The sequence below is a fragment of the Coturnix japonica genome, chromosome 2 (assembly GCF_001577835.2).
Source record: "Coturnix japonica isolate 7356 chromosome 2, Coturnix japonica 2.1, whole genome shotgun sequence".
NCBI lineage: Eukaryota > Metazoa > Chordata > Aves > Galliformes > Phasianidae > Coturnix > Coturnix japonica.
In genome coordinates, this window is record NC_029517.1 from 20117447 (window position 1) to 20145345 (window position 27899).

The 27899-nt window shown below is 40.9% G+C and overlaps 1 protein-coding gene across 5 annotated transcripts in view; it reads left to right on the forward strand.

Moving 5' to 3' along the window:
* The window catches only part of CDK14 (cyclin dependent kinase 14), a 288398-nt gene extending 271728 nt beyond the window's left edge, over window positions 1–16670 (forward strand). For all 5 annotated transcript variants that reach the window (XR_001553047.2, XM_015853364.2, XM_015853369.2 and 2 more), the window contains one exon: window positions 12375–16670. The gene's annotated coding sequence lies outside the window, so the exon portion shown is untranslated. The remainder of the gene's footprint in view (window positions 1–12374) is intronic.
* The last annotated feature ends 11229 nt before the right edge of the window (window positions 16671–27899 follow it).

Here is a 27899-nt window from a genome sequence, read left to right on the forward strand (position 1 = left end):
AGCCTCCACTTACTCCACAAGGAAAATAATTAAAATAACTCAGTGCAAAGCTCTTTCAAAGTACAGAGTATATAACTCATTGAGTTTTCAGTACCGTTATTGTAGCCTTTGCTTGTAGGGATAAAAATGCTCTGATACATAAGAGTTACAGGCTGTTGACCTTCCTTCAAAATATTTATTAGAATTTTCAGAACTTCCGATGCCTTTTTTGGATCACTTTTTTTTTCTTTTCATTTTTAACATACAGTACTTCTAGATCTTACTTTAGAATCTTTTGTTTTGGGAATACTGAGAAGGGGAGAAGGAGAAAAGAGAAACTTTGCTGTGAGACCCTATGATTTACTTGTACGCAATGTGATGTATAATATGGAAGACTTTATTCCTATCAACTTTTATTACCACAGTCTGTGCATGGTAACAGCTCTGGTCAAATGTAATGGCAAAGGTGGACAAAACATGATGCATGATGCCATCAGGCCCAGCATTGCCAGTTGAGCAAGGGAAGGGGTTGTAGCAACATGGCTTTGGTATTTTTCATAGAGCCCAGTTTACATGGCTCATAAAATGAATACAAGCTAATCAGACAGTTTGAACTTCAGTTGCCATGAACAAACGAAGCCTTACGGGAGTGTCGTGCTATTCAGTAATGCTAGAGAAGTTCCAGTTTGAGAAAACCCATGGTAAATGAATTTGTGTGCCCACCCAGAATTATTTTAATTGAAATCATCTATGATTCTTGGCTGCTGCTTTGACTACAAAGTACTTACAAATAAGCTTAATAGTCATGTTTGTTTTTTCCACAGCTGTAAAAATACATATTCTGCCACATGATTGTTTTTTTAATCTGATTTCTTTAAATAGTTAGGTAAAGATGCAGTTTGCAAAGAATTTAGAGGATCAAAATCCTGTTTAATTAACTTATACCCACTTGGGAAGCAGCCAAGGTAGAATAATGCAATGAAAGTAAGCATCAAATAATATGAAATCTTTGGAAAGGTCTAACCACCTTTAGTGAAAGGCTTTCCTGTTCTTAACCTTGTGTCATTTAAACTATTTAAATGAGGTATGCAAAACCTCGCACTTTTAACAGAGCTTCAAAACAAAAGATTATTTCTTTCAGGTCCGAGAAAACTGATGCTTACAGTACTGAAAGAAAAACCCTTAGTCCTCTATCTGACCACAATCCTTGTCCTTGCAGGCCATAAAATGCATGGAATGTTACGCCTGATTATCTACTATTTTTGCCACATATATGAAACCTCACGATGTGTGAAACTGCTTTTTAAAAACATTATGTTTCAAAAACAAATCAGGATTGTGGAAAAAGCCTCTGTGATATCGGAAGGAGGCCTGATTTTCAAAGGATGCAGTTGCTCCACATCGTCTAAAAATTGTGTCTATGTGAAATAACCACTGTTTGAGTTTCCCAAATCATGTGTTATATTTGAGCATCTTAGTCATACAAGTGGAAAAAGCTCTTACCACAGCCAGAGTGGGAACTATGAGAAATAAAATCACTGAGCTGCTTTGTGATCTCTCTATGCACTAGACAGGAGATCCTCACTGCTGTGTTGATGCTCTATTGAGATGCCAATTCGGGAATGTTTTTTCAATTTAATGCCACAGAGACCAGACCACACTGTGGAAATATATCTGTTTCAGTGCTCCATATGGTTTTGTATGTAAAAATGAAACTGACAGGGAAAAATTCAGCTGGTCTGAAGCTGCCAGTAACTGTTTCTAATGTCATAGATTTTTAGCAATAATTCCAAGTGGGGTTTGTATAGATGAAAGGGCTACAGTAAGTACTAGCAGAGCCAATGTGGAATGAGTATGGAGGCAGCTAATATTCCATATAGACGCCAGTGCTTTTGCCCTGCCCCGTTCTGGTCTTAATGACTGTTAGTTTGGGAAACAATTCAAGCTTGGAAAGGTCAGCTCTGAAGACTTTCTGATCTCTCTGTCAATTATATTGTATGACATCTGTGGAATGGGTGGACACATAGCTTAAGAGCTCTGGACATAATGGTATTTGGAAACATATTCCAAAATTTAAATGTATCTATTACTTAATCTTGCCATTCATTTTATATGCTGTAATTGTGGGAAAAATCCTTGTGTTTCAGCATGTGAGGTCTACATTCTGTTTAATTGTACGTATGCTTAAGCGTTGCAGTGCTGTCCTAAAAATTTTATTTTAACTGACATGACTATTTTGGCACAGTGTTTGGTTTCTGAAAAGCTACAGCAGCAAATAGGCTGTATAACCAGATGGTTCTTACAAATAGCAGCTTTCAGCTACAAGGATCTAAGCTATCCAGAATGTGACTGTAATGATGTCTGTTTGGTCCAGCTAAAACAAAAGCTGTTACAACTCCACATTCTGGATTAATTAAAAATTTCTTGCTGGTTTAAAAAGTACTCTTTTTGAAAAGAAACTCTGGGGAAAACACTAGGAAAAAAGAAAGAAAACACAGGTGAAAATGGATTTCTTTTTCTTTTTTCTTAACTTAGCCTTCCTTCTTCTTTTTCCTTTGCCTTTCCTTTGCCAACGAACAACTGACAAGCATAACTTAACTTAATCCCAAACTGCCTGTAGATACTTTCAAGCTACTACAATGATTTTGGTAATGATAATCATTCTCTTTGTTTTCTTAATGTTTACTGTTTGGGAACTAAAGTAATTTATAGTGTTGTGGATCCATTGCAGAGGTATCTGTAAGATTCAAGCTGTCTTTGGTTTTCTGAAGTTGATTAGAAAAATGATCCACACCAATTTCAAGACTATGCCACTGCTGCTTTGCACTGGTTTGCATTAGAAGTATTGCATTTGTTCCAAGAGCACTTATCTTTCAAAAAGTAACGTGTGTAATATTAGCAATTATATGCATACAAAACACCCTATTTTAAAGAACATATGGATAAATCAATCTTTGCATGAGGTAGTGCCTGATTTTCAGGAGGAGGTGAATGCTAATGAGTCATCTGGCAGGCATTTAGTCTATTGTACGTCATTTTCTCCAGCAGACTGCTCCAGCAGGGTACAACCTAGCAGCTCTATGGCAACCGTGGGGATAAAAAACATGACAGGGAGAACCACGAATAAATTTCTGAATAACTTCTCTGAATGTATTATTTGGATGGGGGAAGACAGTCAGGCATGTTATCACATCTGACTTGTGAGCTGGTCAGCAGATACTAGAAATGTGCTTAAGTTCAAGTTGATAAATAGCAGTGACTGTCAGACCTGAGATTAGCAGTCAGGAAGCTTTGGGCATGGTATGGTATTTGAGCTGGGGTCTAGTTGATCTGCTCTCCCCGAACACTGGGTTTCTTCATCCAAAGCTAGATACCTTCATATAAAGAATCTGAAGTTTTTCTATCTCTTCTCAGGTTTCTGAGCTCTGATTGAATATAAGCTTCACTATCTGTTTAACATCTCCTTGATGTGTTAGTGGGCCAATATATTTGCACTGCAAAGAAATGGAAACTAACCCCAAAAATGAAAAAAAAAAAAACCAAAAAACAAAAAAACAAAAAAAAAACCCAAACTTTTAGTTAGATGCTTGGGATCTCAGCCATCTCTTATTTGCTGCTCCCTTGAAACATGCACAGGAGATTATCCTTATTAGGCAATCTTAGGGGTATTCCCAGACCTTCTGAATATAGTTTGCTTTCTTTTTAATTAGTAGGTCATTATGCGACTTCTGTCTGCTTCCCTAAGTAGCCAGCTAAGGCAGATTTTTCTGTGTTTCTGGATACCTGAAAATAATTAGCCATTTGTGGTTTTGGAGGTGGCTTCAGCCTTCAGAAAGTGAAGCTTTGCTATGAGCAATGCACTAGGGAAATGCTGCTAATGAAAAATAAGGATGTAATTCCAAGATTTTATCTTTACAGGCAAGAACAGCATGAAAAAAATTCTACCCAGCTCTATTCAGGCTCCAAACTTCAAGCTCCCCTACCAGTTTCAGTCCCTCTAGTTGTGCTGGTGCAACTGTTTACATCAGACTGAATCACTGAGATGACCTGGGTTTATCATAATGTCACTTCTGATACTTTTAGTTATCCAGTGTATAGGGGGAGACACAGGCAGTTTTATTAGAAGAAGTAATAGGAATACAAATTGCAGGGCAGGAATTAGTAGTGAGTGAGCTTTACAGGCAGTGGGGATTTCTTAACTTAACTTTGCTACAAAGATGAGACATTGTGGAAGGGGACCACAGCTCATCTGTCTTGCACCTTATTATTTGTGCTTGAATGTCCAGCCTCTTTCTTCTTCAGCAAGAAGAAATCTATCACGATAACTGATAGACCATTTTTTCTTTCCTTTAGATATTTTAATTAAACTGTATATGAATTTGATTCAGGCATAGCATTTATTGATCTGTTTCAGAGTAAAGATCTGATGCTGCAGCTGGCATAAGGATCCCACTGTGTCAAACACTGGCAAAAAAAAACAGGTTTTGGTTCTTTCATTGCAGCTCCAGTTCACATTCATTCACTTTGGCAGACTTTTTTGCAAGTATCAGGGTTAGAAACATAATGTTTTAGATACCCCACATCAATCAAAAAAATAGAGGGAGAGGAGGAGATGGGTTGGGACTTGTTTGGGTTTCCTGTATATTGGAATCTGAAGGATTTTATATTACATCTTGGAGTTTTTCTACTCATATAATCCCAAGTGTAAAGTATATTCTTGCAAACAAACAACACTAATATTTTTCTGGTCATGATGTGTGCCTTTTTTGTTTGTTTGCTTTTTTGATTTCTTATTTTGTTTTTAATAAAGTTTCTGTGGCTGTGCTTGCAAACTACATTGAGCTGAATAACGCTGCTATTTTTGTAACTTTGTCTGAAGTATTACTTTTCCCAAAGCTCACTCACAGAGGGCTGTGCTTTATTCTCAAAAACTAGAAGACATGTAGTAGATTCAGTCCTGGCCATTTTTCATGTGAAGCCTTATTCAAATGGTAATTGTAAAAGGCTTTGTGGACTTTGTTCTCCACTCAAAGAAAAAAACTTCAGCTGTGGACAGCCAGGGCAGTAAAGAATTTTTGCTGAAAGACTTGGAGAAAACTAATTTGGAAGTTACCACAACCACTGAAAAGTTTAAGGTATACCTGCAAATCAACTGTGAAACCAAACATGTTATTAAATGTCATTGGAAGTGAATACTGTTGATAAAATATTACAGTAATGGTCAGGACTTGTATTCCTTTTTTCCTAGCAAGACATGCTATGAGGGAATTAATTATAATATTTTGAAGAGGGCTCTGTGCAAAACATTATGCTTGGTTGGTTTGCAATTATTGATATGCATAAATGCTACTTAGCAACTTAAGTTTAAGGGTTATGCAGAATCAGCCTCCCACGTTTGTTCATTGGAGAGACATTCACAAAGTTCTAGGTGATGCAGGATTCCCATTTTGGACTGCTATTATACACAGAGGCACAAATTGGAAAACTGACAGTCTAAGCAAGGATTTCAACAAGCACCAAAATTTACAGCTGTTTTAATATTATATATTTTTTTCTGTTAAGTTTAACTGTATTTATGTAATTTGAACTGTTGGTGGCTCTGACTAAAATTGGGCACTCATTTGGGGAGACATTCTAAACCCAAAGGCTAGAACGTAAAACAGAACCTCTGTTATGAAACAGAAGTTGCAGCGGGATAAAGTGAATTGCTTATGGGAACATTCAGTAGTGAAGGCAGATCTTGGTTTCCTGCTTCTCAGCTCCATATCCACTGAGGCACTGGCTGTTCACCTTTATGAAGGTTATGCCACGTTGTTTACTTCAATGTATGTATACTCATAAAATTGGTTTGTTTATAAACTTGTGTTTCTATTCCAAAGTTTTATTTTCTGGCTGGTGCACAGTCCTCGCCCAGTGCTCAGCTCTTTCAGGGTCATCCCCTCACTCACCCTGGCAGCAGGCAGTGATCCCGTGGTCACCCTGTCACGCAAATTACTTTGTCTGTAGTTGCAGGGATCTGCACAAAGCCCATCTGGGAACAAAAAAATAAAATGCAGGAAGATAAATTCTGAAGACAATGATGTGTTTATATAGAATCTGTTATACAGCAGTAGCCATGGCAGAAGATACAGTCTGGTAGATCCAGCAAATATAATAAAAACACAGAAATGGTAGAAAAGAGCTAGGAAAGGGGAAAGAGCTAGGAAAAGACAAAAGCATCAGTTAACTGAAAAGTTAACTGACAAAAGCATCAGTTAACTAACAAAGCCTTGTTAGTTATTTGTCAAATATGGTTTACTTGTGTTGACTTTTAGTAGTTATTTTTATGATGTGTAAGTCCCATGCAGTACCGTGTTCTTTGAACAGCCAGCATTTACCGCGATAACTCAGGGGTGTTGGCTGAAAGTTCAGTGAGATTTAATGTTATTGAATAAATTTAAAGCAAATTTTAAAAGGTGCGTATAAGTAGAGAAAGGTGAGAATGTCCTCTCTTTATAATGTGCCAACTTAAGAAAAAGATAGGAAGTCATATTCATGTTGCATTTAGCAAAGAAGGTTATAACTGATGTCTCTGTCACACTGGTATCTCACCCATGTTAAGCTAAGGCTTCTTTAATACTTTTCTTACTGCAAAATCTTGAGTTAACTGACCAAATCAACACAAGCTTCCTCATGAGCTGAAATTAAATTGAGTTATTAATTCTCCTTCATTAAACTCCTGAATATTCCTTTATAACCGCATCTCAGAGAAGACATGTTCATTTCAGAGTTCATTTCAGTGCTATTTTTGAAGTTATATAAATCCACCATTTTCTCTGTGTGTTACAATATGTTTGAGTTCAGGAACCACAAACCAACCTGCAGCAAAGAATATTTTCTTCCAACACTTCTCAGTCTGTTAAAAAAAAACACACCAACCATAGTTTTTCTAGTGTCTTTTTTTTTTTTTTTTTTTTTTCCTTTTAAATAAATTTTTAATGACAGCCTTAAGTCTTACCTCTCCAGTGTATTCTGGGGCTTGAGTAACTAGACAAAACCAAAGCCCAGCAGAAAGCAATTGTAGCAATCTTATATTTAGCCTTAGTGAGTGGTGTTCCTCAGGAACCACAAACGAGGCGCAGTCCATGGAAGAAAAGCTTTCAACAAAGCTAGGCAGCGCACTGAAGACCTCTGAAGATATGCAGAGAAACTTTACAGGCAGCAGTCTGCTGAGCTTTGTCCATGGGGTAATTCAGAGCCTGAGCTAACAGTACTGTGGATCATTTATTTTTCATATATTACAACAATTGCTTGGCTGTTATATCTCACAGAAATAAAAGTTTCCAGAGAAAGAGAGCGATTCCATATTCTAAAGCATATACTCATCGAAATGTTTTTTGTGCACCTACACTTTCCACATGCACACATACATACATGTTATTTGTACGCTTGTGTACATATACTGCAGACAGATATAAATTGTGTATGTATGTACATATGTATATATAGATCTGAAGGGAAAAAGAATTTACAGGAGGCTGGCTGGATTTAATTTGTCGGCTTGTATTTAGCACTTAAGGGCTTATATACTCAGTTTGCTCAAAAGAGTGAAGAAGTACTCCTTGCTTATGCCTCAAATCAGAAATGCATGAAGTGCAGCTGCAGAGATAATACATTCTCCCCAAAGGCTTTGGCTGAGCAAATTAGGTGTCAATGGGGTGCCTGCGCAGGCAGTACTCTCTCTAATTAGTCTCTTGAGCCTAGTTGGTGGCGGGTATAAAATGATCTAATCAATTGGTCTGTGTCTGATGGTACGTGTAAAAATCCTGGCAGGCAGAGCTGTCTCCCACAGGTCACTCACCTGCACAGCGGGAACGCTCATTTTCATTTTTCATCTCCTCCATCACATGATGCTGACAGTTGGTTTTAAGAAAACGGAATCCAAAAAATATCTGGTTCATAGGGCATGTAGGTCACAATAAAATTGCATTATGGGTATTGGTGATCCAATTAATTAATATTTATAGCATCGAACTGCATGCAGATATTACCCGAGTGCAAATAATATTGATAATGTTTGGTTGGCTTTTTAAAATGACTTCTGTAATGAGGAGAGGAATAAAAGCTGTAGGGGAAAAAAATCACCTGTTAATAGTGTACTTCTTTTAGAGGGGATGAATGGTATCTGTGGCGTGGGTATGTCTGGTGGAGGGAGAGAATGAATGTATTGTTGATCATCTTCAATACCCCACATATCAGCTCGCAGGAATGCAGCATCTCTAGTTGTCAGCTCACATTCTGATTTTAAATCGGGTGTTGTAAAATGAATACTCTTATAATGATGCTAAATCAGCTGCAACGTAAATAGACCTACACTCTGGGTGTGTTTTGCATGCTAAGGACACTGCGGGAGCACAGCTCCACCCAACTTTATAATTTATACAGAAATTAAAAGCACCTAGAGAAGGATGCTGATGCTGCCAAAAAGGGCATGTATTGAATTGGTGATTTGCATTTTTAAAGGAAATGGCATTCTTTTATTAATTGAAATAATGGAAAATATTTGGGATCTGAGGGACATTGAGTCATCCTCGTCTGCCTCATGTGCTGAGTGCATGATTAATGTTTAAATTATAAGCTTTGGTATCCTTTTTTACATCAAGAGCTCCTGTACTCTGACACTGGCCACTACCATTTTAAGGTGGGTGAACACCTTATTTTATCCTTCTTAGGATCTGTGCCAAGCAGGATGCATGCAGCAGATGATTTCTCTAGATAACAAATACACAATTGAGTTCCTTGATTTAGGTCACTTGATTTTTATTTTTTTTTTTATTTTTTGCTTTCAACCACATCATTACCTTGGTTGCAATCTTCCACTGGGTTCAATAAGACATCATGAAAATCAAAACTGCCTGGACCTGTGGTGAAAAAGAGTATAGGTTTGTTTTTAAGGTGGTCTGTTTCAGGGCCCTTTCTTTTTTCTTTTTTTTTTTTTTTTCTGAAAGGAGATCTGAAAGAACCCTATTTTGCTCTTGGGAAATCACAAGTTGTAAATATTCCATTTAACAATTTATGCTTTTATAAGCAAAGCTGTGACCAGAGGCCATAAACACAATCTGCCAAGTCACAAAGCAAAACTTTGATTTGTATGATCAGGAAAGTGTATTAAATTCTAAGCAAGGGTATTTCTAAAATACATCTTTAAAAAATGCAAACATGGAATACTAGGCCATCTGGGGACTGAACAGCAGCACTGTGTGGTGAGCCTTGCTTCAGGAACTGCCTCGGGTCCTGCTTGTGTGAACAACCCATGCTTCAGTTCAACAGCCTCACTGGAGAAACAATGCTTTTTTTAATAAAAAGCCTGGTTCCCACCAATCTACAATTTCATGTTTGTTTTACTGTGAATTTTCTGCTGTGGACAAATAGAGACCCTCTTCTTCCTCCAGTGTAGGGCGGTGTCTAGAGATGTAACACAGCAAGTCTTGTTGTAAGGCAAACAAAAAGGGAAGGAGGCCTTCTGCCCCATGGCACAGCGGTTACAGCACGTCCCTGAGAGGGCCTCCCTGTGTCAGCTCCTTCCTCTGCCTCAGGACAGGTGAACCTCTGTTCCCCATTTCCCAGGAGAAGGCGTTAACCACAAGGCAGAGGGAAGGGATTTCACCTGTTGACTCTACTTGGAATCATCAATAAGCATTCAGTGAATTAGGGACTCCAATGAAAGCATTATGTATTCCCCAGCAAATGTATTCCTAACCACCGGGCCTGTTCCTGTAAGGATTTTATGCAAAGCAGAACTGCCTCAGTGGCCAAAACTCAGGGTTCAACATCAGAACCACCTGACCATCGGTGTGCCGGTAGGAGCAGTGGGAGGGCTGTGTGAGTGCCCTAAATGGGGCAGGCGAATACATCTTCAGAGAGAAGGGGATCACTGGCCACGCTCTGGTTCTGCTTGCACTCTGTCTTGCAGTCTTACCCAGCCAGATCCTTTTGGGAATTTTAGATTGAAATCACCTTCCTTTTTTCCACTGATTTTCCTGTTAGATCACAGCCTTGTTCTGCAGTGATGCTGGCAGCAGTTGCACTTTGCTAAGATATTAAATGCTGGCAGCTTTGTTTATTTCTAGGAAAGCTTTTAGCATTACGGGGATTGATTCTGAAAGTTCAAGCTTCCGATGAAGGAATTCCCCATCTCTGAAGCTCAAGGCCTGACTTTGGCTTGGGAATGTGTGACCAGCTTTGCCTGCAGAGCGATACTTGAATCCAGAAAATGTAGTATTGTCACTGGTGAATTTTAGCATATCCCTGGGAGGAAGTGTGATGCTGGCCTCCTTAGGATAGTGCCTTGAGGTCAACTGATAGAAAGGAAAAGCTCTCTGTAATTAATGTAATTATCTAATTAAGATGCAATTTTCATCAAACATGAGGAGATTGGTAACTCTTAGAGAAGCTTCTTTGTCTTTTATCATTTAGTTACTTGTCCTTAATGTTAAGGCAGCATTATGGCAGGCTCTGGAACTCCAGAAGTTTGGGCTTATAAAACCAAGAACTTGTCTTGTGCCTGTGCAGACCCAGGTTTCCAAACTGCAAGCTTCGTCCTTTGTAAGGGGGGTTCTGAAGTGGTCATCCCCCAAAAGTATTGTGGTTTGGTTTGATTTGGTTTGATTTGGTTTGTTTTTGTGGGATTTTTTTTAAGGGAGGCAGATGTAGAATTTGGCAACAGTGCCAATCATGTTTCACCAGTCAGCAGCGGTGAATCTCAGCATGTTCCAAATATTGCTTTTCTTCCTGAGTTTATGAAGAGTAAACTAAACTCTAATTTATTCCTCGAAACAAGATTTATTGGGGCTTCAGCCAGACTCCTCGACCCTGGGGACTTTTATGTGGAACAGACATTCCAGAGGCATTTGGGAAACAACCCAAGTAGGACTCAGGAGGTGGCAGACCAAGCTCCAGGAGATGCTGCCGTGCATCATTAAGAACAGGCTTTGGTTAATCCAGTTCAGGAGTTCTGGCAATTGAAGGGCAGAAGAAGTGCTCTCGAGAGCCACGACAGAAACGCTGCATACTATGAAAGTCAGATGTAGTGTAGAGATTAGGCTGGTATGATGAAAGCCACAATTAAAATTTTATGCTTGAAACTGATGCCTTGTTTTTCTCGTGCTTTTGAAATGAGGGCTAGACTAGATTCACTGGCACCTGCATTGAGTTTGATTTAAATAGTTCTAGGACATGCTAATACAAACCAGTTCTAAGCTCAATGAATATTTAATTTTAAGTTTTCTTTTAATTAAGTGCTAAAATTTCTCCATATCTGCCTGTCTTCCTGAAACTACATTTCAGAGGGGTAGCAGGTTTTTAGTTAGAATCTTTGGTTTTGAAAATCTCTGTGAAACAAACACATTTTGAACTTCATAAAACTGCAGAACATTATCAGAAGATGCAGTCCCACTTTATTACTCAGCATAGAATTCTACCTGAACATTTATTAAGTATGTTAATTATAAAATCCTTCCAATGGCTCCAGTCTATCTAGCCTTCATTTAGCCCTCACCAAGCCCTCACCAAGCTGGTCCTGCAGTTGTTAGTTTTGTTTTAAAGTAATGCTTCCCACATTGTTGGCCTGCCTCCTGCTTGGTGTAAATCTCAGAGACAATGCAGTACATCTTTAAAGGTCCTGTCACTGCATTGAGCCCCTATAGCCAGGAACCATTAGTAGAGGGAAAGACAATGTAAGCAAAGCTCTTGGTACAGTGTTTACTTTCTGTATATGAAAGGAGATGTTTTTGTTATCTTTTTACAAATAGAAAAACACCCAACTAAGGGTGAATGTGTTTGATTGCAGCGCGCCATGTTGCTCCGTAACCCAGCAGTGTTTACAAGTGAAGTGACGTTACTGTGAGGTATCTCCAGTAACTTTTGGGAAGCAAAGCTGAGGAAACTTTTCCACACCCTGGTCACAAGTGTTCCTGCAAAGCTGATCACTCGGAACTCCATAAGAAAAGGGGCAAAAAGCTCGTAAACTCCTGAAGCTGTGCCAGCGTTTAGTAACCTTCCTTTGCATTCCTGGGGTGTGACCACCTTTAGAAGAGCTGGCAGTCTATATATAGCTGCCTGTAATTTCCATGGTGAACGTGAGAGCTGATGGCATCTCTGAAGATTAGCATTTGGGACAGATAGGCATGAAGACGGATAAACATATCTCTCTTAGGCAACTGGCACCATGAAAACATCAGTGTTCTAAGCTTGTTTTCTTGAGGTTCCACCTCTAAAAGTGTTTTGGGTGTTTGTCCTTCGCTCTGAGCTGGTGTCTTCAGAACTGGCTTTGGACTAATCTGTTATATACCAAGTAAAAAAGTCATTTAAAAATGCAAGTCATGAAGCTTATTATAATTTATATTGTTTCCTTACAGGATTAAATTTACCAGTTTGGAGGAGGGAAACAAAAACCTAACGAGGAGTCCGACACCAGGAAGGAGCCATGGCCTGTTTCCTTTCTTTCTCTATCGTGGATTTCATTCAAAAGAAAACTGAAGCTGGCAAGACCCTGTTTTTCCCTGCAATTTATTTAAAACCTTGCACGCATTTTGGATACCTTGTGATTTCAGAGAACTATGTGAAGATTAAGCTTTTGCTTACTGATACATGGCATGTACTCTTTCAGTCTTTTGTGTTTGATTTTGTTTGATTTTCCACTGCAGCGCTGCATCTTTGTAAGGATTTTTATGCTTTCACCAGCAATGTCTTAAATACATTAAGACAACACATTCGGTGTTCACACTTCTTCAGTAATGACTGTACAAAAAAGCCAGCGGTGGCATAAAGGACCGTGCTTTCTTTGAGAGTCGTGCACATATTGCAACCAATGGGAAGACAATTTCTGCCAGAGCAAGCCCGATTTGGGCTGACAGTTACAGCACCTTGCCACTGTTCCTGAAGTGGTGTTGGGTTCTTTCTTTTCTCATTGTACCCTCAGATCATTTATATCCATTTTAAAAACATGGCAATAACCGCATGTTTACTCCAGCACTCTGAATTTGGTTACTCTGCTTAGGCTATGTAGCATGCCAGTTTTGGAAATAGGCCTGTGAGAAAGATGACGCAAAAATGAGATGCGCTCAGCTGACAGATACACAACAAATTCTTTATGGTTTTATTCCCTTTGTGAGTATTTCTTTCTTTTGTGGGCCTTGGCTCACATCTCCATGTTTTTCCTCATGCTGTTTACCTTTTGGAATGTTTTCCTCAAAAGAAAACAGAGATTCTGAAACTGTTCCATTTAATTCAAGGCAGATACGAAGGTACAGAGAAATTTTTGTTGAATGAGCCATTAAGTCTAACTGTGTTATTTTGCTGCTTACAGAGCGAGAGTTCTCCTTATCCCAGACGGTTTGCTGTTCCACACCAAAGCACTTTTCAAATCATTTTCTATAGGTATCCCGATCTGATTGGAAGGCACTACCAGACGATGTGTCTTTAAATCGCTTTTCTGAATGAATCATTCAAATGCAAACTTTGCAAGAAACAAAGCTGTGTGACTTTAGGCGAGGAAGCCCCTGCCACATTGTGGCTGGGGAGAACATTGTGTTGGGGGGTGGATAAAACTGCCCTGATCATATACAATGCTTTGCATTCAGAAAGAGCAGGGCACAGTGCGAAAACTGCTGTTGAGTTATGCTCCTGCTCAGACTGTACCGCTTGCTCGGCAATATTATTCTGCACATAAGTTTGACATCCCTTGCTTGCTGGATGCATTGAATTACATTTTTAAGAAGTGCGGTAACACTTGGGTTAGCTTTCACTGTTTAAAAGGAGGGGAGAAGGATTTGTGCTACTGCCATCTTATTAAACTCCAGCAGTGTTTAATAAGAAAAGAACACCCAATAAGGCAAATCCTTGAATGCTCAAGTAGCTACGGAAGGCCTCTTAATGAACTGGCGTATGAGTCTACACTTTCAAAGAGTTGAACCGAGGAAATATTCTCAGTATTTGCACAGCCATTAAAACAGTTTCCCCCAATGACATCTCTCTTTCAGGATCTGGTAAAAGCCATCTGAAAGCCACTTTCAGTCACAATCCTATTTAGAAGTTACTACAGTTTTCCTCCTGTATTTAGGAGGGGAAAACAAGTGACCACTGAACTTTTGACTTTATCACACACTGAAACTGCCTTAGACGTGGTTTGTTTGGATTTCATGGGTTTTTTTTTTGTTTGTTTGTTGTTTTTGTTTTTGTAAGAGAAAATCTTTTATACGTTATCTTTGCTACTGAAACGCTGTGCAGTTTGATGATTGAAATTAGCTATTTTTAGGAAAAAAAATCATGCTGCAAAAAAAAAATAATAATAGTAATCTGATGAATTTTTGAAAATGTAAAATTTCAATTAGGAGTATAATAGTAGTTGCATAGACACATCTACTGGGCAGCTTCAATTGGGAGGCACGCAGTTACACTGCCTGACTAAACATCTGAAGGTTTAATATAGAGACTGATTCCCTAACTGTACCCACTAGCCCAGCACATCATTGCTGTCCGTAGTGAATCATGTCATGTTTACTTACGGTGTGTGTGTGTCTGTGTGTGTGTGTGTGTGTGTGTACACACATGCATGTAAGATTATCTTCTCTGCCCCATTCCCACTTTTAAGCAACCACTGAAATAATTAGAGTTGTTGGTCCAAAAATCTTCAGACTCAGTTGCCTAAAGCACACAAACATCCGGGTTCCTCAACAGTAACTGGATTTTCAGCAGTAGTGGGTCTGTCTTGGCCACTGATCAGTTAAAGAATGGCACGAATCTCTTGAGCACCTCCTTTCTGGTTCTTCTGACTGCCCGTGCTGACACTGGTTTGCTGTCACCTGCAGAGGTCTTTCTCCCTGCACTAAGGGGATCTGCTGCACTAGATCATGAAATCTTCTGGGAAACCTAAATTGGTTATTTTACTTTATTTTTCTTTATTTTGAGAAACTGGGAATACCTTTATGCAGAGAATGGACTGTACAGCCTTTTTCTCCCTTCTTGTCCTGTCCTGCATCAGCAACCTGACAGCCCCCCTCAGTTAGGGTCCCCTGGCAGTTATCCCACCTCTCCAGCATCTTGCAGGTTTTCACCACAGCCCTTTTCAGGGCTGATGAATGGACTTTTTAAACCCCATTGATGTCCTTAAGGCAGAGTAAGGGAATATCAGTAGCACTATCCTCTTTTATTCTCATCCTTCCCAAACCAGTTCCCTGCAGAATATTCAAAGGGACAAGAAAACAATCAGCCCGGTCTTCCAGACATGCTGCAGGTCTTGGGAGTGCAGTGTTTCATGCCATCAGCAGTCAAAAGTTAGTTTAAATAGATGGTATTCTGTGGGGTGCAGTCCTTGACAAACTGTGGGACTTGCCTGGAGCTGGCAGCCATCAACAGTGTAATTCTTGTCTTCTTGCCTGAGCCCCAGCAGATCCTTCCTGATGATACTGAGAGAAAGGATGTGGCTCAGCTACAAGAGGGATGAGCAGCCACAGGGCAAAAGCAGGCAGATAAAAGTAGGAGAGCATATTCTGACTCTGTACAATACCAGGTGAACAGGGAAGGGAAGGTGATGATAGAGATGGCTTGTGTGATACAGAGATTCCTTACAAGTTCACATTCACAGAACCCAACTTTATTACAAGTGAAACACCTGGAGATAGTTTGGTCCCACTTCAGCTGGGGTCAGCTCAGCTCCAGTCCATACCCAGCAGGCACAGCTCCAAGCAGGTCACTCCAACACTCAACATTACGCTGTTGTATGACATCCCTGATCGTTGAGTCCTTCCAATTCTCACTATTGTTTTTAAACAGGATCATGTTTGAGGATAATGCCAGTAAATGCAACACTGGGAATTCAATCTGCAGTAGACAGAGGCACCAAGGTTTCCATTTTGTCTTTGTTGTGTGATGACGGACTTCAGACTCCTGTGGAAGAGGGTAGGGAAATAAATTGCCTTTGGCTGGTGGGTGACATTCACTCCTATGTGCTCTGTGTCAGTGCACACAACTGAATGTGTAGTCAGTGCTCCGGTACACTCACATACAAAATACTCGGCTGTGAATATAACTGGGTTTTGTAATCTTTGTTATACAAAACGTTTAGGCTGTACAGACTGGGGAGCAAAACACTGACACCCCATATAAGTAGAATTACATTGTATTACTGAGCATAACAAAACTCTCCCCTACCAGCAGTTAGGTGGAGTGACCGCATGTTACTGCCTTGTGTTTTTCACATCAGCAAAAAAGAAATCTAAAAGTAAAGGATGCACTACAAATTCCCATCCCCCAAAATGCATTTCAATGGTGCTGCATACAGAATCCCAGCTTGCCAGCTTCCACGCGGGTTTTCGTATGGTGCACTGAGAGGTGTTCTTTTTTTAACAAATAAAAAGCGAGGGCTGGTACATGAAAACAATGTTAATGTAATTAAATATATATATATATACATATATATATACTTCAGAAGAACAGCATAGTAAGCAGTACAGTAAATAAATGTTGCATTATTTGTTACACCTTGTAATTTGTCTGTATTATGAAAGATGTAATGGTTTGTCAGCTGTAACTGTTGTTTTCTTGTAACATCATATTGAATAAAGTGTAGCAGAATCTCTCTTCTCCTTTGTATATGTGGTGTAGACCTAAATAATGGAATAAAGCCTTTCTTTTCTGTTTTGTTCTATGGCAAATGAGTAAGAGATGGTTGTAAACAACAGATTTTTATGAAATGGAAAGCACCCAGAAGCAGGCAGGCATTTACACAGCAATTAATTGAGAAGATCAGGCACCAATTCAGCCAAACACGTGAGCTTAATCAGAATTAGCAGGCTGCATGGGGCAAGGCTCTGCACACAGCGCACTGCTGTCTGCACTGGTTACTGAGTTCACTGTCTGGTGTCTCTTTCCATGCCTTATATCCCTGGGTGACAACATAGTTATGGTACCCCGGTATTTAACTGAAAGTGGTAGAAGGGAGAGTTTTCTGCCAAATTTGAATCTGTCTTCGTATGGAGAATAAATTCTGGCTTAATGCAGCTGCTCTTGAAATAAAGACCTGAGAATCCTGGTGGAAAATTATATAAAGCAGAGTTTTTCACAACTTTGATGCAGGAGCTGGATTTACACCTGCTTGTACTTGTCTCAGTCAGTAAGAAAGTGCTGCTTGGGTTCTTAAGCCAGTCATTTATTTGTGCATTACAGCTTTCAATAGGCAAGTGCCTACATACAGTGTATATAATCAATATGCACCTTCAGTACTTTCCATTACTTCTAGCTTTTTGATATCAACATCCTATTAAGACCTATTTTTAGACAATGCACATTAAATCGATGCAGCTTGCACAGACTTGATTGGAAGACTTGACTGAAATGTTAGAATATACACTTTTAGCAAGTTCAGGAATCTATTGGAATCTATCGATTTTAATATCACTTTGGTCATCACTGAGGAGGGCTGCATGCTTGTGCTGGAAGCCACCAGCCTAGAGAATGGATAGAGGAGGCTAAAGTGCTGGTCTTGGCTCTGGCCAGCTAGGAGTAATTGAAGATAAAATGTTCATGTTTTTAGGGTTAAGACAAGGTAGGTTCAATCATGGGGCTGCCATCTTCCAGGTTTTACTTGGGTAGCACCATTTCTGTCCCAGCTCTGACAGCAAATCTCTTCAGGAAGTTAATCCCCAGTTTTAAATCTAGTTGCCGCAAAATGACATCAGCTACACCCCAAAGGAACTGCACCAACAAACAAACAAACAAAAAACCACCCAAGGAAACACGTGTGTGTTTGTCCATTTCTAGCTCTCAGTCTCACCAACCAGGGCACATTTGGGTTGTTGCCTTGCCACAGCTTCGATGAATGACTTGTGCTTGCAGTTCTGTAGCTGATTTGTTTGGCACTCCTGACTCACTACCTGTGTGACAACTTTACCCTACAAATCTCTCAGATACAAATGAGGACCAGGAATTATGACTGTAAAAGCTTTGTATGTTTGAGCACCGAGTACCAGGAAGCACATTCGGAGTGAGCATTTAATTATGTAGTATAATCCTTAAAACCGTCTCCTGACCCCCTTGGCTGCACTCCGAGCCTCTTCAGCCCCAGGGCTTTCTTTGCAAGCTGGCCTGGCTGCTGCAGGGAAGCAAGAGATGCACTTACCACACAATAGCAGCCTCCCCTCCCCCGGCAGAAGAAAAACCAGAGGGAAGGTGTTGGAGCAACCTTCTGCCACTAGGTTAACACACACAGTTTCTAAATAATGCCTTTCGTTGTAAACCTTTGCAAAGTAAACCCTACAGCAGCGGAAGGGCTTGCTGCTACCAGTGGGGGGTGGTGTTATGGACATTAGATTTGAGAAGCTTATATAGCACATGGGCGAGGATAAAGGGATACAAATCAGAGAGAAAAACCTGAAGAGATTAAAAAAAAAAAAAAAAAATCCAGGGCCAAGTATTTACTGTTCATTCCCATGTGAGTGGTGTTACATATTGTCTGCAGTGAGTCATGCTGAGAGCGAGCCAGGCACAATAATAGCGGAGAGCAGTCCTGCAGCCCCTTCGTTATTGCCTGCACTGGTTGAGACTGAGTTGGGAGAGAGAAAGGGATTCCAAAAAATGTTCCTTTTCTTCCTTTTCTCCTGTTTCCCAGAGGGCCTGGTGCTGATTGCTGGGGATGCGCTGCTGTGAAAGAACCGCTAAACTAAAATCAGACATATTTTCACATTAATGTTCCAAGGATCGATATGGGTGATTCACATAAAGAACATAACAGCCTTAAGAGTTGTGCAAGAAAATGCCACTGTGCTATTTATACTCCAGGAAAGTCCTGAAGCTTAAAGAGGTTTATGACAGCCTCACCTTTTAACCAGAATTCGGACTGCAGTGTAGGTGTGCAGCATATAATCCAGCTAATTACCAATAGCTTGCCCCTGGCTTCCACCCGAGGAGCTCAGAGATATTCATGCATTAATGAAATGAGCTGTACGCACAGCCCTGGGACATACCCTGAATATATAAAGATCCACACTATGTGGAAGGAAAAAATAAACAGCCCCTAAAAACCAAGGCAGTGATTCAGCTCTCTGTTTTCAAAGCTTTTCATGGGCACAAGCAGCCAAGAGTACTTTGTCTGCTGAAGACTGAACATTCAAAATATGTTTTAAAATAGTTTATCACAACAGAAAAATGTAAAACTTCTGTGTTCAAAACAAGTTATATTTCTCTGTACAGGCAGATGGAAAGATGCTGACACATTAAATGATGGAATGTTGCTATCAACTGCACAGAGTTGTTTATTGACCAGATGATGAACATGATGTCACTGTGGAGCAAGAGAACCTGCATGAACCATCGTGTCAGCTTCACTGGGAAACACTGTAAACATGAACTGCCCCTTGAACACTTCAGGAGACATAGGTACAAACATCAAACTCCTCAGAGGCTGTTCCAGTTGTCCTCCTGAATCCATACAGCAAAGCAAAAGTGTCTTCCTACTTATAGACATGGTTTGGTGGTGAAATATTAGTGGTAGGCGAACAGTTGGACTAGATGATCTTGGAGGTCTTTTCCAACCTTAATGATTCTATGATTCTGTGTCTTTATGGAAGAAGCCCCTTTCATATAGCTAGATGATATTTTATAGGTACTTCTTTCCCAGCACGTTGTTCTGGTCCATTGCACCTGATAATTGCAAACCACTATAGCCACAACTTGCCCTTTTTATGTACACTGCTGACTGTTAAAAGTACTCATCTATCTATTGAACACCCGGAGAACAACCATTTTGGAATACAACTGCTTCTTTGGTGGCGAAAGCAGTACTGCTCTTCTGGACTCCCAGATCCACCACATCCTATCCAGAAACCTGTATGCATCTGGGTGACAGCAGTGTTTTTACTGCAGGCTGTTTTTTAGTTTGTGCTTGTGCATATTTAGTGACTAACCCAGAGAAGCATAACCCATAATTTTGGAGCCAGTCTATTAGAAGTCACAGGTATCTCACTCCTCTGACAGCCCAGGACAGCAGGGAGCGAGTTCTACTTGGCAGCATGCAGCAGCCTGGCCCTTCACTGCACCTTTGCTCCAGCTGCTGTTTTTGATTTCCACTCAAACACAGTATGTGTGGGTGCAGCAGGGCTGGAGGAGGAGGAAGCAGGAGAGAGGGCACCAGATGGAGATGTGTGGTGCTGTCTGAGGGCAAGGCCAAGAGCCCAGTAGTTCATAGTAAGTGGTCAAGGGGCGAGTTTCCTTGGTTTAGAAATCAACTGAATGCTCACCCTCCTGCTAACAGGAGATCCTCTCTTCTGATCCCTAGATAAGAGGACACTTGAACAACCTCCCAAGCCCTCTCCCCAAGCAACTGTAATTTAGATTTAAGACAACCAATTGATCAAAGGAAAGAGGAGGGTTTTGGATGAGCCCTTACAAGTCCCTAAATATGAGGAAGTGTGCTACACATTCACCTTTTGTACTAACATGGGGTTTTGAACACCTCAGTGTGTTTCTGCAGTATTACTCAGTTTGGTTTCCTGTGCCAACACTGCAGAAATAAACAAGTGTGAAAATACCTGGTTTTGGGGAGGGGAGGCTTGTGACAAGCGCCCATTCTGTGGGAAGTGGCAGTGCCACATGGGCTGGAGCACACACTGACTTCACAAGGGAAAGAAAGGAGACAGAGCCTGGAAATGACATGAGCCTCTTACCACAGGACAGATGACAAATAGGGGCTAAAGACAGCTTTGCCTCCTGCCACTAGGACTCTCAGCTGCAAATTATTAGTGTAGTATTTGTTACTGTGCGTAAATCAAAATCCAGCCTCTGTGACACAGCACATCATTTGTTCACTTGTTTTCTCTCATCCCACCTGCCTGATATGACTGTATCAGGAATAAAGTAACTTTATGAAGAGAAACCTGCAGTGCCCTTCAGAACACTGTGCTTGGTGAATTCCTGCATCTGTAAATCTGGCTCCTGCACTCTCCTCTCACCAAAATATTTTGACTGCAGGAATCTGTCTGGTACAAGAATGTGCCAGTAACAAACAAGGAGCACATTTACGTTTGCTGGGCTTGCTGAACATCACTTCAGGTGCCCTGTTCTGAACAAACACCCACTTCTCAGAAGCCCTGCTGGCTCAGGCCCAGCAGCGCGGGCCTGGCGTCATGGTGGGAAGGCCACAGAAATGTCGCTGTACACCAGGCATGAAGGAGGCCCACCAGCAAGATGGGCCCTTACACTGAAGCAACGTTCAAGGGTTATCCCACAGAAAATGGCACCTCTGGTTGGAAACTGCTCATTATTGGCTGCATCGAGCTCCTGCTTGGTTGCCTGCTACAGCCTTAGCCTGGCGAGCAGCCTGCTCAGCTCAGAGGGGGCCCTGGTGGAGAAGTGCCCCTCCCACCCACCCACTCCCCACCACACCTGCAAAAAATGTTCACTGACATTTTTTGGAATGTTGTAGAAAATCTCTCTGTGAATGCAGGCCCTCTTTACCTCGGCCACAGCACCAGGCTTGCACAGACCTACAGGGCAGAGCAGGCTTGGGGTTTGGATTGCTCTGACAGCTCAGGCTCCTTGTGCTCCTCATGCCTGCCTTGTCCCTAAAGTGCACCTTGCACCTCCAAAACATGTACAGAACATCAGGAAGCTTTTTCAGGTGAAAGCTGGCATCAATTCACTTGAGCCTACATCAAGCTCCAGGAGACCCCCCAATAAGATTTCCCCTTTTCCATTGAAAAACTGAATGAGAGCAGGGTTCCGCGAGCTCAGCAAGTGCTTGAAGGTACTTTGCTGCATCCCAGCATACATTTGAACACCTTAAATTGTATTTACTGTATCTGCTGTGTGAACACTTGAAACCTGAATTGGACATCATGGCATCTATAAAGCACAGTATCAAAGTCACACTTGCCCCAGACCCTGATCTTTTATTAATTTCTTCCACACAGAGAAGAAAAAAAAATTACAACCAAGTTCTTTTAAAGATATCTCTGGAGTCTGAGTTAAAGAAAAGGCCTTAGGTGGGCTTTTTTTCCCTTTTTTAACTTGGACATTTACTACAAAGATAGGCAGAAAAGGTGCTGTTTAATCTCTCTTCTCATGTGATCCTCAGTCTCTACCTGGTTTATTCTCCCCCATGCAGTCTCCTTTGTTCTCTGGTAGCCGTCTTCTAAACAAGTGATTAGCAGAGGGGGGATCAGCCTGCAATGCTCCTAGCTCTGGGCTGTGATGAAGGTAAAAATGAAATCCACGCGTTCTTATTCTGACATACCCCACAGTACTGCACTGTCCCAACAGAAAAATCAGCATCGCAGCTGTGCATATGCTTTTTTCTTTGGAGATGTCCCTCAGCACTTGTACAAATCTCCCAGACCTCCCTGCACCTTCTGTCAGTTAAATTACTTTCCTTAATTTAATTTGGTCTGTCTAATTAGAGTTGGTTGAATATTGTCCCCAACAAAACAAGGTTGTTTAACAGCTTTGGAAAACCATGATGCATCAGGAGATAAACAGTTATCTTCCAATTAAATCCCTTCAACTGTGAGTGTCAGAAGCTGAAATTTGCCAGCTCAGTGACAGGTTTCCAGCTGAGAGACTGTGGGGTTGCAGACCTCAGGGATCCTTGTCCCTTCACTGTACAGCTGGGAGCCAATGTGATCTACCAGTGTGTGCAGCTACTGAAAACCAATAGGTTTATTTTGGTTCTGGGCACCACAGACTTACTTTAGGATGTGAAACTGGGTGAATAGCTGTCCCCATATATTTCAATATTTCACTGCTTGAACACAGTGTTCAAGTCTACACACTCATGGTTTTGCTGCTAGTTCCTAATGAAGTATTTCTAAAAAAAACACTGGCTCCATAAAGGAATGAATTACTGATCAGCATTAGCAATGTAACCTATCAAAAGGGGACACAAGCTTCACCAGCTGTCAGAGACACGAAGTAAATTCAGACAAATAGGATGTATTTTCTTTAAAGAAAAATAATGACTTAATAGACCATCACGAGTGATGCAGGAAAGGCGTGTTATTATCAAGTTTGAAATCGTTTAGAATTCTAGCAGTCTTGTAGTAAATGATTATTTCTTTTCTTTATTTTCTTTTCTTTCTTTTTTTGCATTGATTTCAGTAGTTTGACAACTTTGTAATATATTCTATGCTAAAACAGATGCTTCAGCTTAAAAACAAATTGGAGCTTGAGGCTAGATTCCACTTTATGAATGTCAGTGGTGCATACAAGGGAGAAGTCACAGTTGATAGCCTTCTAATTTGTTAATTATAGGAGAGATTGCAATGTCTGTGGTTTACTTATGATAGAATTTATGTTTTGCCCTGTTCTAACACATCTGCAGATGTTCTGGTAGCATTGGCTCATAGTCTTCTTTTTCACCTGAATGAGAGAACAAATATAGAATATAGATGAATATAGATGTTAGCGAGGGAAAAGAAATGTCAGTACTTGGAAAAATGAAGTCAAGCTCTCCACTACGGCCAATATTGTGTTGTTTGTAATGGATTTATCTCAAGATGTTCACAGTGGAAAGACTGAAATCTGAATTCCCCATAGCGTGAAGGTCTCATTTGCAGTCTTGGAGAAATCAGCAGTTAACTGTTACTTAATAAAAATGCACTTGCCTTCTGTTAATCATTCCTCCAATAAACCTTCTATTGTAAACATACTGCAGTAGGATGTATCTGACTGAATAAAGGTTACAGCAAGGCAACTCACATTTCGTTTGTACTCACAATTGGTTGCAACCTTTGTTTTCTGCCGTGATTGTCTCTAATCTGCATTCCCACTGTTGTAAGAAAATTATTTGAATTCTAAGGTGATAGAGGAGATGAATATAAACAGATCTCAGCTCCCATGAGGGCAATTTATGCAAAGCAAGTTTAGGCTCTCTGGGATTTAAAGTTTCCTGACTTCTGTCTGTGGGAACGAGAGCACCACTCTGCACATGGTGAACATCGCCTGTGAATTACCTGCCTTCAGGGGGATTGTTAGCACATAAATCAAAAGTGGCTCACTAATGCAGAACATCTCCAACAAAAGGATTAGACAGTAGCTCAGATGCGCTGAGATGCATTTTAAATCAACTTGAGTGAAATTTGCTGGTTTTTAGACTAATACTGCTCTTAAATACAATGCCAAGTGGAAATAGGAAGATCTGGACCTTCTCATTTTGCTATGGAGAATATGCCAACTATTTATTTTCTCCTTTAAAGAAGTCTGCTTTCTTTAACCCAGGTCACAGGTGCTTGCTCCATCACACATGCTATAACCATAAAGGAATTCCTGCATGACTGTATTCAAAGTCCATACTGATTCTTATTGTTTATGTGGGTAACAGTCTGGGGAATTAGATGATTATGCACACATATTTTCCTATATCTCTATATTGTCTTTTAAACAAGTTAAACATAAATTATGTAAATAAAAAGATGGGGTTTCCCAGATGCTCCAGATCTACTTTCTGCTTCTACCAAGGAACCTCTGCAGAGGAGCCCTAGTGTGAAACTTGTCCTTGGGAATCCTGCTATGAGGACAGTCATGTCTGAGCCCAGCTGTGGCTGCTTGTGGCATGGAATATTGAAAACATTGTGTGTCATCAGTTCCAAGTTTCAGGGAATGTTTAAACCATCACCCTTAAAATTATCACCAAGGTAATGCTATTTAGCTTGGTTATAAATGAAAACAAAAAATGATTTTACTTGGTGTAAGGAGGAAACCAGAAAGGTCTGCTGTGGCCTCAAGTGGCACACCTCTGCTCACTGTGTTGAATTGTCCAACTGGGGGTAAAGAAGATGACTGGCCAAATAAGCTGTCTCCATCTGTCTTTGGTCCAAAGACCACGGGAATCTGAGACAGATTAGGTTCATTGGTTTTGGCTAATTCTGATCCTACTGGAATAAGATCTTAATTCCACGAGATCAGAATTTGGCCCCTATAGGCAGTTTATCCTGTGAAGAGGGCTTTTTGTTAGCTTTCTGAAGAACATAAAGAGAGCAAACTACTGCTGGGCAGAGCAATTACAGACATTTGCTTTGGGCCGCAGCAGAAATGCACAGTTCATCTGAATTTGTCATAAAAGGATTTTAGGTAGATCCTGTAGATGGGAAGCGCTCAGAGCCCATCCAATGCACTGCCCGTGGATGTTCCTTCCCCTGCTTGCAGTCAGGACAAGCTGATCATTACACACTTATTGATGCTGCTGAGCTCAAAGAACTTGATTCATTCAGGAAGGCTTCCTGCTCTCTGGCCTACTTTTTCTATCTGTCTGCCTTTACTTTTGGTGTCAAATGACAGCACGAGGCAGCATGAGTATGTGCATGTGCTCCAGAGCAATAAATCAATTTTAAAAAATAAATAATAATAATTTAAAACATACAAACATTTTTGTATTGACAAGAAACCAGAAGAATTTTTCAGGCTGCATGGCAAATGGGAAAGGTTTTGTTTCAGGTTGAATAAAACATTACATACTGATTTGAGGCAATTCTAAAGAACATGAAAGCAATGTGGAAATAAACTCATGCAGGGTAAATAGAGCAGTGTTCATAAAACTAGGAAGAGGACGTTCCCCTTGGCACGCAGCAGTGAAAACTTCCCCTCCTTATGTGGGAGGCTCCAGCTGCTCTGCAATCTCCAGGTTTTCTTCTCACAAAAATATCCTAAATGCCAAGTCATAGGGCTGGCTGACCAAAATGGGCCTCAAAGGCAGCTCAAATAAAGATTCTGCCCACCAACATAACACCTTCTACATTTTATTTCAGGTGAAACTGTTGACTACATTTGTCTTGAGGTTACAAAGTGTGTGCATTTTGCTGTGATCAAGTGATTCCTTACACACCCTGCACGCAGCCCTAGCTCAAGCTCTGCCATTTCTTTGCCCTCCCCGGGTTCTTCTCTGGGAGCATCCACAATCACTGCTGCATTGCGGGGCAGCATCCGCCTCTGCATGGACAAGTGGATGTGCTCACTTTGCAGTTGCACTGACATTTCCAGCAAAATGTTTGCTGTGATAAACTAAAGAATTACAACTTCAACCCTCCCCTTCCCAAATCTGCATCAAACAACTGCTGCCTATATATATTTGACTCTTGCAAGCATTTCATTTGTTCGATAATCTATGGAGAACATAAAGAATGGATCTCTCAGCAGCGCTGCAAAAAGCCACAGCCATAATGCTTTTTCATTTTCATTTTTATCTTATTTTTTTCACTTGGGAGAGTATAAGTGTCTTTTTGGAAGATTTGATTTCTACGCAGCTCCTGGCTGGAAGCCCCGCTGTCTGCACTGACTGTCAGTATGGCCTACTGCAGGCACGCCGTCCTCTGATCGAACTGCAGCCTGCAACCATCAATATCCATTATGGGCTTCTCAGCTGGTTTCTGCTGCTCTTCAGGATATTGAAAGTAGAGATGGGAAGGTAGGAAAGCAGACACAGATGTAGTCATCTTCAAAATGTAGGGCTTTCAGGCACATTCTGAGGCAGGAAGCAATGAAACCATGCTGTTCATTTGCACCACAGCAAGATGCCCTGTCTCTCTGGAGAATTTTTACAGGTATGTCAGGGCTGCCCTATGTTTCTCCTTCCTCTTCTCCCCTGCCAACCAGGCTTCTTATTAAAGCTCCTGCCAAGTGTGAACACAGCTGGAGTGGGGCTTGCTTCCTTTTCCAACTTGCTAGAGACTGTACATCTCAAAGCACAAGAGAGGCAGGTGATTTGGCCCCTGCCCTCCTCCAACAGCTACAGCTTCGGGAACCACAGGAGGTGCTTCCAGCTCTGCTGCCTGCACTCCTTGTCTGACAAATGAGCAGGTTTTCTTTCTTGGCTCCCTAGGCTGCCTCTTTGTCCAAACCACCACATGTGGGCCCTCCTTTTGTCACCATCTTTTGTTAGCTGTGCCTCTGTGACTGTAGGTTCCTGTGAAAGTGAAGTGATAGCTTCCTTCTGTGGGGTACTTTTACCACATTTAGATCCCCAGTGGGCACAGCTCTGTTCCCATGAATGTCCCCAGAAATTCACCAGCCACTGCATGAGGCTCCTGGAGACTTAACCCAGGTCTGTTATGCAAGCCCTAGGAGCAGCAGGCAACTTGCAGGGCTTACTGTGTTTTCCATATGCATCCTGCCTCATCAAAATGACCTTAATTCTCAGCACAAAAGTCTTCCAGATCAATATCCTATAGCCATCCCCACACAGACAGTGCCTTAGGAAAGGTATGTGAATACAGCAGGCTCAGGTCAGCACTGCCTCTTTGTAATCTCCCCACTCTCAATGGTGTCCAGCTCAAGTACAACCTGTGGTGGAGGCCATTAGGTACAACTTAGGCAAAATAAAGGCCTTCACTGCTCTTATACACTGTAGCACAGATTTCTATCTATTTAGTGTCATCAGAGATTTAACAACTAGACTCTTGGTTTGTGCTGGATATTTCTAGTTGCCAAAGTCTCTTCCCAGTGATCTTTCGTTGCCTGTTTTATATAATCAGACTGTAGACCAGGAGAGACAATGGTCAGGTGAGTCCATATCACACTGTAGACTGAGGATCAGGCTGAGGATCATGCAAAGTCACAAATGCACAGAGACAAAAATGAGCTGTACTTGAACTCAGGTTTTGCTGCTGTTCTGTATTGCAGATCTTCATGGCAGGGATATTTCTAAATCCTATGGGCCTTGTTCTCTGTTTTACTCTCTCCAGTGTAAAGCAAAACATGTTCACTATAGTCGCTAAGCTTTAAAGATAAAACTTGTTAAATGAAAGCAAGTCGTATGTTTTTAAATACATCCATCTCTGTCACAATATTGACTTTCAAAAGCATCTTCCTCTTTATCTATTTTCTGTGCTAAGATTTACCTCAACGTATAGATTGAGTTTTACATTACTCTTTGTTACCCTACTGCTTCAGCAAGGCGCAAA